This window comes from Capsicum annuum, chromosome 8 (assembly GCF_002878395.1).
Source record: "Capsicum annuum cultivar UCD-10X-F1 chromosome 8, UCD10Xv1.1, whole genome shotgun sequence".
Taxonomy (NCBI): Eukaryota; Viridiplantae; Streptophyta; class Magnoliopsida; order Solanales; family Solanaceae; genus Capsicum; species Capsicum annuum.
Window position 1 is genome coordinate 34,828,279 of NC_061118.1, and position 10,899 is coordinate 34,839,177.

The 10,899-nt window shown below is 33.1% G+C and overlaps 1 long non-coding RNA gene across 1 annotated transcript; it reads left to right on the forward strand.

Moving 5' to 3' along the window:
- The first annotated feature begins 535 nt into the window (after positions 1–535).
- LOC124886377 lies at positions 536–1,077 on the forward strand. Its single transcript, XR_007043463.1, has 2 exons — positions 536–754; positions 893–1,077. It is a non-coding gene; the product is annotated as an uncharacterized LOC124886377 (long non-coding RNA).
- The last annotated feature ends 9,822 nt before the right edge of the window (positions 1,078–10,899 follow it).

A 10,899-nucleotide genomic window follows, 5' to 3' on the forward strand; every position in this document is an offset into this window, starting at 1 on the left:
TAGATGAATGGCATAGAAGTTACAAAGGTTATGAGAGTTATAATGGTTACAAAAATAAAGAGGTAGAATAATGGTAGAATAAAGAATGGGAAGTTACATGAATCTGTAAGAAAAAATGGTGACAAAATTCATGCATAACTAACATTGAAATATCACTCCTTGATGATAACATACATGCAGTAACCCACGACTCCAACTTTAATAGGCTTAAAAGTAATGCCTTAGTTAATAGAAAAATTAACTTACAGTGGCAGGTTGCACAAATGGATGGAACAAGGGTTACAATAATCAATTACTGAAACTTTAATATGCATAAAAGTGATGCCTTAGTTAATAGAAAAAATAACTTACAGTGAAAGGTTGCACAAATGAATGGAACAAGCGTTACAATAATCAATTCGGTAATCAAAGAGTGAAGGAAATTAATATTATAAAAGAAAATACGTTAAAATGCTATCCCGTTACAACTTACTTAAATTCAACACTACTAACTCAAAAATTATGGTCTATTTTTGCTATAAAAGGATGAACCATCAAGGTAGAACAAAATAAGGGGAAAAAAGAAAAATAAAATACGTACAAGCATAACGAAAATAGTTGTTTAAAATGGCAAAATCAACTAATGTTATGGGGTGTATGGTCATTATCTTGTTTGTTCTTTTTTCTCCATTAACTTTAGCAACACCAGAAACAATACCACCAATAAAATTAGAGTTGTCTGGTGCAAGTCGTAGCACTCGTATATCTGTTGCAAGTAAGAAATTCTTATCTTTTTTTTATTGTTATGTTTTTTTTTTTCATATTACTAAATAAAAAATAGTTTTACTTTAATAGAATCGCTCTTTTGACAATATTTTTTTAATGTTTTTATATATGTTTTTGACATTTTCAGGTTGCGGATTTGGACTTTGCAAGAAATTTAAATGTTGCACTTGCTCAGGACAGTTCCCATTTCTATGCATCTCATGTTGTACAAGTTGAGAGTGAAAATAATAATATGTAATTCACCATGTTATTGTTGGCATATCAATAAAATTATATGATTTCGAGCTTTATATTTAATAAAAATTACTAATAGTAATGGTTATTGTTGTTTTACAATTATAATTTTACTCTTCTTTTATTTTTGCTATTCATACTTATATTATGTTGTACTTTAAACTTCAATGAGAATGGAAATAAGAAAAGAAAACATTGATAAAGAACAAATAAACAGAATTATGTAATATTTCAAAGGACAAGAGAGAAAGAGAGAGAGAAGGAGCTTATTAAAATTATTTATTGCAAAATATTTTTCTCATGAATTAATTATATGGTATGTATAATTACCACATCTATTGGTATAGAAGTGAGAAATCCATCTTTCAAAACGGTTTTTTTTTTAAAAAGGAGTCTGGCTACTTTACATTAAGTTTTCACGTGTCAAGTAATAGTTCAATATTGATATTTCTTTTAAATTAACTTCAAAGATTGATATGCAATAGAGAATTTTTCCTCGGTATCAAATAATAATCTAGTTTAGAGTTCCATAATAACTAAAACTTGCAAAATCACTCAATTTAATCAATTTATTTTAAAAATACAATTAATTAGTTCTAAAAGATTAATATTTCAAAACAAATAGCTATATAATGTTATAGATTAGATTTCATAGGCAAGCTACTACATACTATGACAAAAAAAAAAATTCATTTTGAATGTGGAGGTGAAGATGGAGTTGTAGTTGGTTATAACTTTTGGAAATAATATTTAGTTGTTTTAATATATTTTTTCTTAAAAAATATAGAATATAATTTATATGGTGATACAAGCACTGTTAGCTTGAAGCATATTAGGAAGGGCTTTCATATATGGATGACAGTTTGGAGCTCGGAGGAAGGCATGAAGAAATAAATACACAGGGTTATAAGTAATCAAGATGTCATTTGGACAATTAAGAAGGTTCCTTGTGTGTTATTTGTAAAATAGTCACTTTTGGGCTATTTTTATAATAGACTAATTTTGTAAAGGCAATGACTATAAATAGTTGTCTTAGCCATTTACATCACTTAGATTTTGGATAATTGAATTGTCTTAAATAGACTTAATATTTAGTTACTCTAGGTTAGGATAGTGATTGAGTTCAATTTCAATTGTTAGCTTAGATCAAGTGATTAGGGTGGATTTTCGAATTGCTTGTGTTATCTTCTTTGTTTGATTGATTATCAAATTATTATTTTGTGGATTTAATTTGGTCTCTTGTGCATTTGATTGAGTTTTCTTTCTCACTTGGCTTAATTATTGTTTAATTGAGTATTTCTTTTTTCACTTCTCATCTCTTATTTTTCAACTATCCTTTAATTTTGTAGTTTAATTCCGCGTTCCGATATCGATTTTAGTCGCATCCGACTAGGATCGTTATCACATGGAATTATTTTTATAAAAATAAAATATTTAGGATAAATTTGAATAAGAGAAATATAGTATAAGTTTTCCTATTTTTTTTTGTAGTTGTCCTGTTTTCTTATAATCACACTTCAAATGTTTATTTTTCTTTTAACCAAAGGTTGTTGGAAACATCCTCTCTATCCTGTAAAGATAGGGAGATGGTCTGCTTTCATACATTCTACCCTTCTCAGACCCCACTTAGTAGATTGCACTGGGTATATGTCGTTATTTATTTATTACTCTTTGCAAAAATCTTACAGTTGACTATGTTTATGAATTGGTATTTACTCGAGTTGCGATGCAGAAAGAGATGGTGGGAATTGTTATTGATGAAAAAAACATACAAAGGAATGATGCACATATGACTATAGATTAAAATATAAAAAGTTAGTATGCAGCAGCTTCAATATTCACTTGAATATCTATCGAGAGTCTATAGCAAGCATCTCAAGTCCATGATATATCTTCGCTGGGATTGCTGTAACACTTGATGTTGATAACTTGGTGAATTAATCTTCAGCAAGGAATTGTCAAAATGATACATTCCTACTTGGCTGCAGTACAGTTGTGGCACCTGCACCCTTTGGCCTCCCGATGATACGCCTTGAGAACTAAGCAACTCTTTTTCATATAGTAATTTTTCATCCCCCATTATCAATTTCATCACAGAGAAATTAACCGGTGCAGGCACTGATGTTCTTGGATTGTGAAGGCTTGCCCATTCGCTCATTCCCTTGAGTCTATTAACAAGAAAATAGCTAGGCCTCACTTGGTTCAAACCTTGGGAGTGAAATTTTTTTGCCACTAGAATTAGCATTGCATCTTGTTCCCAAAAGTTTGGCCACTTTATTTCTTCTTTGAGCATAAATATCTGCAAAATCGACTCTCTTATTTTTCTCTTGATAAATCTCTTTACCTTTCCTCTTAGCGTTGTTGGTGCTCCCAAAAGTATTATTAAGAGGAAATAACAAAGAGTTCTTCAAGGCACAAACTTTGGTTTCTGCAAGCTTTTGTGTTGCTTCTCCCATGTCCTTAGCAAAATCTAATTGACTAGTAACATAATCAATGTTCCCATCATTAACAAGAGCAAGCTGATTCTAATTTGTCTCTTCTTGTGTTTGAGGCTTCCAGTTTTTGCTCTTGTCCACTTTATTATCACTAATATTTTAGCATTTCCAACATCTCCACCTTTGGATAGGGTAGTCTTCAGCTTTGAGCTATTGGAACAGTCCTTGGTTCTTCTTTTCATAGTAGTTTTTGCTTCCTTATATATATAGTTGTATTTATGTTATATATGTGTTGTAAATATATATATAGCTGATTTATTTTTTTCCATGAACTTCGTTGTTCAGAACGTTGCAGTATTATATGCTCTCTCAATTATATGCCTTACATCTATATCGATGTGTTTTGCTAGTTTTGTTGAAATTTGATTCCCTGCTATCATTTTTAGCACCCCATCGTTACTTTGTGATATGGATCACTTACGCCCATGGCCTTTCAGACGTCCTGAACATTATCACCATATATGTTGCTAGATGAGTTATTAAGTCTTGTGCTAAAAAATTATTTATGGTTCACCAAAATTAATTTCTCTACTATCCTATTATAAGACCCCGTAAAATTTTCACGTTGTCTAAGCCTTTAGAGTATGTCAAGAGAGGTCTCACACTTAGAAATTTGGTTAAGTGTTGCGACTTAGTCATTTTAAGACCTTTAAACTTTGACAAATTTATTTTTGATCTTTCTGACCTTCGTTTGTTGATTTTTTTTTGTTTATTCACGATGGGGCAAGTCAAGAGTACATCTCGGGTGAGTTTCGGAATTTTTAGACGAGCTTAAGGGAATGTTTGGTATGCCAAATCAGTAGCTCAGGGAGATTAGCCTGCGCCACCCTGGATAGTCCCCCGTTCTAAGCAGGGCGCCGCCCTAGGTAGTCCCCCGCTCTAAGCAGGGCGCCGCCCTGGGTACTCCCCCTGGGCCAAATTTTTCAGCATTCCACCTTTGATTCATTAAGGGCAAAAGGATTATTTTTCACCCCCTATTCATCCATAACACGGTATTTAATCCCCAAAACACCAAAGTATGATCCTTTTCTCTCAAATTCACTAAGAAAAAAGTTTAGGGTTTCAATCCAACATTTAATAAAACTCAAGATTTCACCGTCACTTTTTGAAATTGATTCAAGAATTGGAATCACCAAACCAAGAGCATCAAGAATATCCATTCAAAGTTATGAATAGAGTCCCAAAAGCAAGTGTTCATTCAAAGTTCATAATCAAAGGTATGTGGGGTTTGAACAAGAACAATTCTTCCATTCTTGTGCCCAAAAATTTGATTTTTATTAAAGATTTCATGATTTATAAATGAGGTTATGACCAAATTATCTTGTCTTGATGTTTATGAATTTATAAGTTATTTAAATTTCAAATTGCATGATTATTCTACCTATTTATGCTTTTAATTAAAGGTTTATATCTTGAGTTGCACTCTTCTTTTGAGAATTGGTATTGTCGAATAATTTCAAGAATGACGTTGAGTATTAAGTGTTGTGGTGATTTGTCATGAGTTTAAATTGTGAATTTGAGCCCAAAGATTTAGTATTGAGTTTCTAAGATCATGTTCTTGAAATCTTTGATTTTTATATCCATATCAAGAATGAGTTTGAATTTTTCAATAAGGTTATGACCTTAAGTTTTCCTCTAGTAATTGCTTACCAGGATTTAAAGAAAATTCATGTTTTGATCTTAAGCTAAGATAGGAATCCACATTATCCTTGTAGTTTATGATTTAAAACAAAGAGAAGCATAATTGGCTTTCATTTTAAACATTATGCTATATTTTAAGGTGAATTTTCCTAAAATTTCTGAGCCTAAGTATGGGAGTATATTTAGCACCGAGTTGGGCTTGATTCCAAGGTCTCATACCCCAGAACTACGAGCCGTCGTAGGTTTCTGATTCACCCTAAATGGGTTAAGATAGTGATCACTAAAGTTAAGGTTCTATTCCGATGGCAAGGGTAGAACAACTTTCTCCAACATGGGCAAGACGTTGGACTCCATGTCAGCTCACATGATTTATATCGTTTAGAAGGAACTCCCAAAGAAGTCCCCTACTCTCCTTAAGATAACAGTATATGTGTTGAAAGTTTTGATTTTTAGATTCCCAAGTCCTTGAGTTCCCAAAGTCCTATTCTCCCCAAGATAAAAACATAAGATTTGAAAGTTATTGCTTTATGATTTCTTTTTGCTTACTAGATTTGAGAATAAGAGGAGAATACAATTTTTTGAACTAATTATAATGACTCATGAGATTTATGCTACATGTTTCATTATTCATGATTTATGAGATTTAGATTTCAGATTTATTCAAGTTATGTGAGTCATTTATATCAGTATGGATGGTTTTATAAAGATTAATGATATTTTTTCCATAATGCATACACCTCCATATACTCAGTACATCCTCAAAGTACTGATCCACATATATATATATCTATGTGCTATATTGTCTCATAATGTAGGTATCAGTTCAATTATAGCACACATACCGTATTCAAATAGATTGCAGCTTCCAATCAGCAGGTGATGAGTCCTCTTGATTCAAGGTCTCGAGTTAGTCAGAGTTTGTATAGCATTTTGTTTTCTTCATTTAGTCGTATTGATTCGGGATAGCTGGGGGTCATGTCCCAGATATCTATAGTTAATACTAGTAGAGGCTTCATAGACAGTCAGTAGAGTTAAAGTATTTTATTCTAGTTTCATTTGCAAGGAAGAGCTGTAATCATTTGAATTAAGTTTTGTATTGATCAAATTCATAAAAGAGCTATCTTCCACTGATTTTTGTACAGATTTATGCATGTTATCCATTTGCTTATAAGTTATGCCAGTAGAAGGGTTAGCTTGGGGTCACTTGTGATTCTAAGCACCATGTGACGTCTCGGGACCCATTTTTAGAGGGTTACAAACTTGGTATCAGAGCCAGGTTCCTAGGGTGTCTGTGAAGCCGTATCTAGTAAAGTCTTACAGAACGGTACGGAGACATGAGTACTTTTCTTTGAGAAGCTACGAGGCATTTAAGGAAAGTTTCCTTTTTTTCATTCTCTAGCTCATACTATAAAGTTATTCTCTCAGAACTCCTTTCTATCCGTGTGTTACCCAGAAATTCCTCATCTATGTATTATTCTTGAGATAACATGATCAGTAAGTTCCAATTTCTCCCCAACTAATGCTCTCAGATTTTCTAGCAGAGGTTTTAGAAGTCACACAAAGGTCTTGAAAGGAGCTCCCTAGTGTTCCATGAGTCCCTCAAGTTGAAAGATATGTCCTCATTATTATGGGTCATTCAGTTAAGACAGAGTAAGATATGTATTCAGATTCCTTATTGACCCTTCATTATGGATAGTACTCATTAGAGGAGATAGTGTTAGTATAGACTGCTGAATAGAGTTTGTATTTATGAGATATTGAAACCTAGAGTGTTATGATTCTTAAGTAGATTGAACTTTCTTATAGTTGGAAGTGTGGGTTTAGAAATATAGTGAAAAGAAGGGTGGCAAGGGCGATTTATTGAGTATATGTATAGCCGAATCTTTTTCATATGATTAAGTTAGTAATGAAGTGATATGTCCTTATGTATTAGTTTAGTGGAAGGTAGATAAGGAGTTATTAGTTAAGGAAATTTGTTTTTTGGTTGAAGTATGAAGAGAGTTATTGATGATATTTGTTGTGATTGAAAAGTATAGGATATTAATGAAGTGTTTAGTGGTTTAGTATCATTAATTTAGGCCTCACTTGACGTTGCAAAAAGGAGTTTAAGTTGAAACTTATAGAGCTAAGATAGTAATTTAGATGTACAAAAGGGTAAATAGTAATGATGTGTATAAAGAGGATAGCCATATGATTATGACCAATTATTGTTGTTGTGGAGTTCTAGGGAACTATTGTTTCTTGATGTTTTATTTTATAGCTCCCAAGTGAGAATTTGTATGCAAGGTGGGTTGTTATTCATATTTAGCACTAGACATTAAGTTTGAATAGTTGATGGTAATCAAGGTGGATGTAATGATTTCTTGGTTAGTGATGCTAGTTATATGGAAGTGATCTAGTAGGCTTGAACAGTGTATGCAAGTGTTTGAATTCAGTTATTTGTAAATAAGTATGATTTTGTAAGTATGATGTTGAGGTGTGCCCAAGGTGATATAGGGGTCCTTTATTTTTGAAATTTATTAAGTGTTGTGTTATTAGTAGTACCATTGAGTTGCTAAGAGGAATATGATATTCTTAATAGATAAGTTAATGAGTTTTGATTTATAGTATTGAGCCTTGTTGGTATGATCTTGATTCCTATGGTTTAGACAAAAATACAAGTTTGGAGATGTGATAGTATGTGATATTAACAGAGTATGAAGAGAGTAGCATGGTCTGTTACAGATAGATGATATCCATTTCAAGTGTTAAAAATCTAAGTTGGTGAGAGTTTAAGTTGTTATATGATGACTTTTGGAGTTATAGAAGTCTAAGAGTTGAATCTCAGAAGTAGGTATTATCATTGGGTGTTATATATGAAGATATAGTTCTTTAGGGTAAGTTTAGTTTCCTGTGTATTGATCATATCCCAAACTCTAGAGCAAAGTGATTGCAGTTTAGATTAGAGTTGATATAATGGTTCATAAACTTAGAGTGATGGCTTAAATCTAAGGGGGAGATGATAGAATAAGTAACCAAGTTAGACTTTTAGATTTTTGTAGTGATACCAGAATGTTATAGAACATCTGAAAATGAGGGTGAGGCTCAACCCATTCCTATTTTAGCATCTTCAGTTATCCCAATACCTCTATCTACTCATGCATTATATGTTGGTTCTATGACCACAGTTCATATTTATGCACCTTATGGAAAAAATCATGTATACCTCCAGTTCCTAGCATAAACAGTTCTAGTTCACTCAGTAGTGCAGATTATGTTCCATGAAATCATGGATTCTAAGCTCAGGTCATGCAGACCATGACTCGTGTACTCATACGTTACAATAAGTTCAGTTTCAGATGTTGTCATAGGTGTTCTCAATTTCAATCTCTTTAATAGATTCATGCGTTTGATACCCTATTCGTCAGGCCTCAGTAAGGTGTCAAGTTGTACGTAGCATCTCTTCATGTTTCAAGTCCTCATGTTCTAACCCTTTTATGACCTTTCCTAAGGTTAAGATAGTGGTGATGAACAGTTATCTATACGGCCGGGAGAGTAAGAGTTTCTAGCTAATAAAATGTCGTTGTATGCTTAAGTTGGCTATGGTTGTAAGTGTGAAGTAAGATTGAGGACGAGTCTTTAATACATGTCGTGGCTAGCTAAAATTTTATGTGTTATGTTTGGGAAGATTGTTGTGTACTTTTTTTATGTAGGTCTATAAATGGAGGAATATTGAGGTGACGCTTTTGTGTATGACTTAGTTGGTTGGGAGTATGCTATGTGTGTCTTCTTAAGAATAGTTCATGAAAATTGTTCTTGATAGAGGTTCGTAGGATATGAGAAAGATGTTTGTTTAGAAGTGCATATGTGGTTATAGATAGAGTCTTGAACATCATGTTTGTATATATATGGATGAATGCACTATGCGTTTATGAATGTCTAGTACGAAGTTGAATGTGATTGTTAGAGTGGCAGTGAGAATTATGCATGAGATGAGGAGTTGTGAAATGCAGGGTGTGCTGAATTTATGATTCAGACTAGTATTACAGTGTTATATGGTGTATCTTGTGATTTTGAGTTAGGCTTGAAGATGGTGATAGGATTTAGTTCATTTTAGACATTAGTAGATGGAAATATCAGCGACCATGTGAGAAATATATGTTGAATCAATGAGTACGGTGTTTAAAGTGAATAGCATAATCGAGGAAGTATTCAAGAAGAGTTGATAAGCTTGAAAGCAAGAAGTTGATTTACCTAAGGCCAAGAAATTCTATCTCAACTTATGATCAACTGGTCTATGTTCCAAGATGTAGAGTTCTTCAATGCACAAACTTTAGTTTCTGCAAGCTTTTGTGCAGCTTCTCCCATGTCCTTCACAAAATCCAATTGACTAGTAATATTATCAATGTTCCCATCATTAACAAGAGCAAGCTGATTCTAATTTGTCTCTTCTTGTGATTGAGTGTTCCAGTTCTTGCGCTTGTCCACTTTATTATTACTAATATTTTTAGCATTTCCAACATCTCCACCTCTGCATAGTGTAGTCTTCAACTTTGAGCTATTGGAACAGTCCTTGGTTCTTTCTTTCATAGTAGTTTTTGCTTCCTTATATATATAGTTTTGTTTATGTTATATGTATTTTAAATATATATATAGCTGATTTATTTTTTATTCCATGGACTTCATTGTTCAGAACGTTGCAGTATTATATGCTCTCTCAATTATATACCTTACAGCTATATCGATGCCTTTTTCTAGTTTCTTTGAAATTCGATTCCCTTCTATCATTCTCAGCACCACATCTTTACTTTGTGATGATGTATCACCTACGCCCATGGCCTTTCAGACGTCCTAAACATTATCACCATATGTGTTGCTAGATGAGTTATTAAGTCTTGTGATAGTAAATTATTTATGGTTCACAAAAATCAATTTCTCTACTATCCTACTGTAAGACCCCGCAAAATTTTCTCATTGTCTAAGCCTTTAGAGTATGTCAAAAGAGGTCTCACACTTAGAAATTTGGCTAAGTGTTGTGACTTAGTCATTTTAAGACCTTCAAACTTTGAGAAATTTATTTCCGATCTTTTCGATTTCCGTTTGTTGATTTTTTTTGTTTATTCACGATGGGGCAAGTCAAGAGTACATCTCGGGTGAGTTTCAGAATTTTTAGACAAGCTTAAGGGCATGTTTGGTATGCCAAACCAGTAACTCAGGGTGATTAGCCCTCGCCGCCCTGGATAGTCCCCCGATATAAGCAGGGCGCCGCCCTAGGTAGTCCACTACTCTAAGCAGAGCGCCGCCCTGGGTACTCCCCCTAGGCCAAATTTTTCAGCATTCCACCTCTGAGTCATTAAGGGAAAAAGGATTATTTTACACCCCTGTTCATCCATAACACTGGATTTAATCTCAAAACACCAAAGTATGATCCTTTTATCTCAAATTCACTAAGAACAAAGTCTAGGGTTTCAACCCAACATTTAATTAAACTCAAGATTTCACCGTCACTTTTCAAAATTGATTCAAGAATTGAAATCACCAAACCAAGAGCATCAAGAATCTCTATTCAAAGTTGCGAATAGAGTCCAAAAGCAAGTGTTCATCCAAAGTTCATAATCTAAGGTATGTGGAGTTTGAACAAGAATAATTCTTCCATTCTTGTGCCCAAAGATTTGATTTTTATAAAACATTTCATGATTTCTAAATGAGGTCATGACCAAATTATCTTGTCTTAATGTTTATGAATTTATAAGTTATTTAAATTTCGAATTGCATGATTATTCTA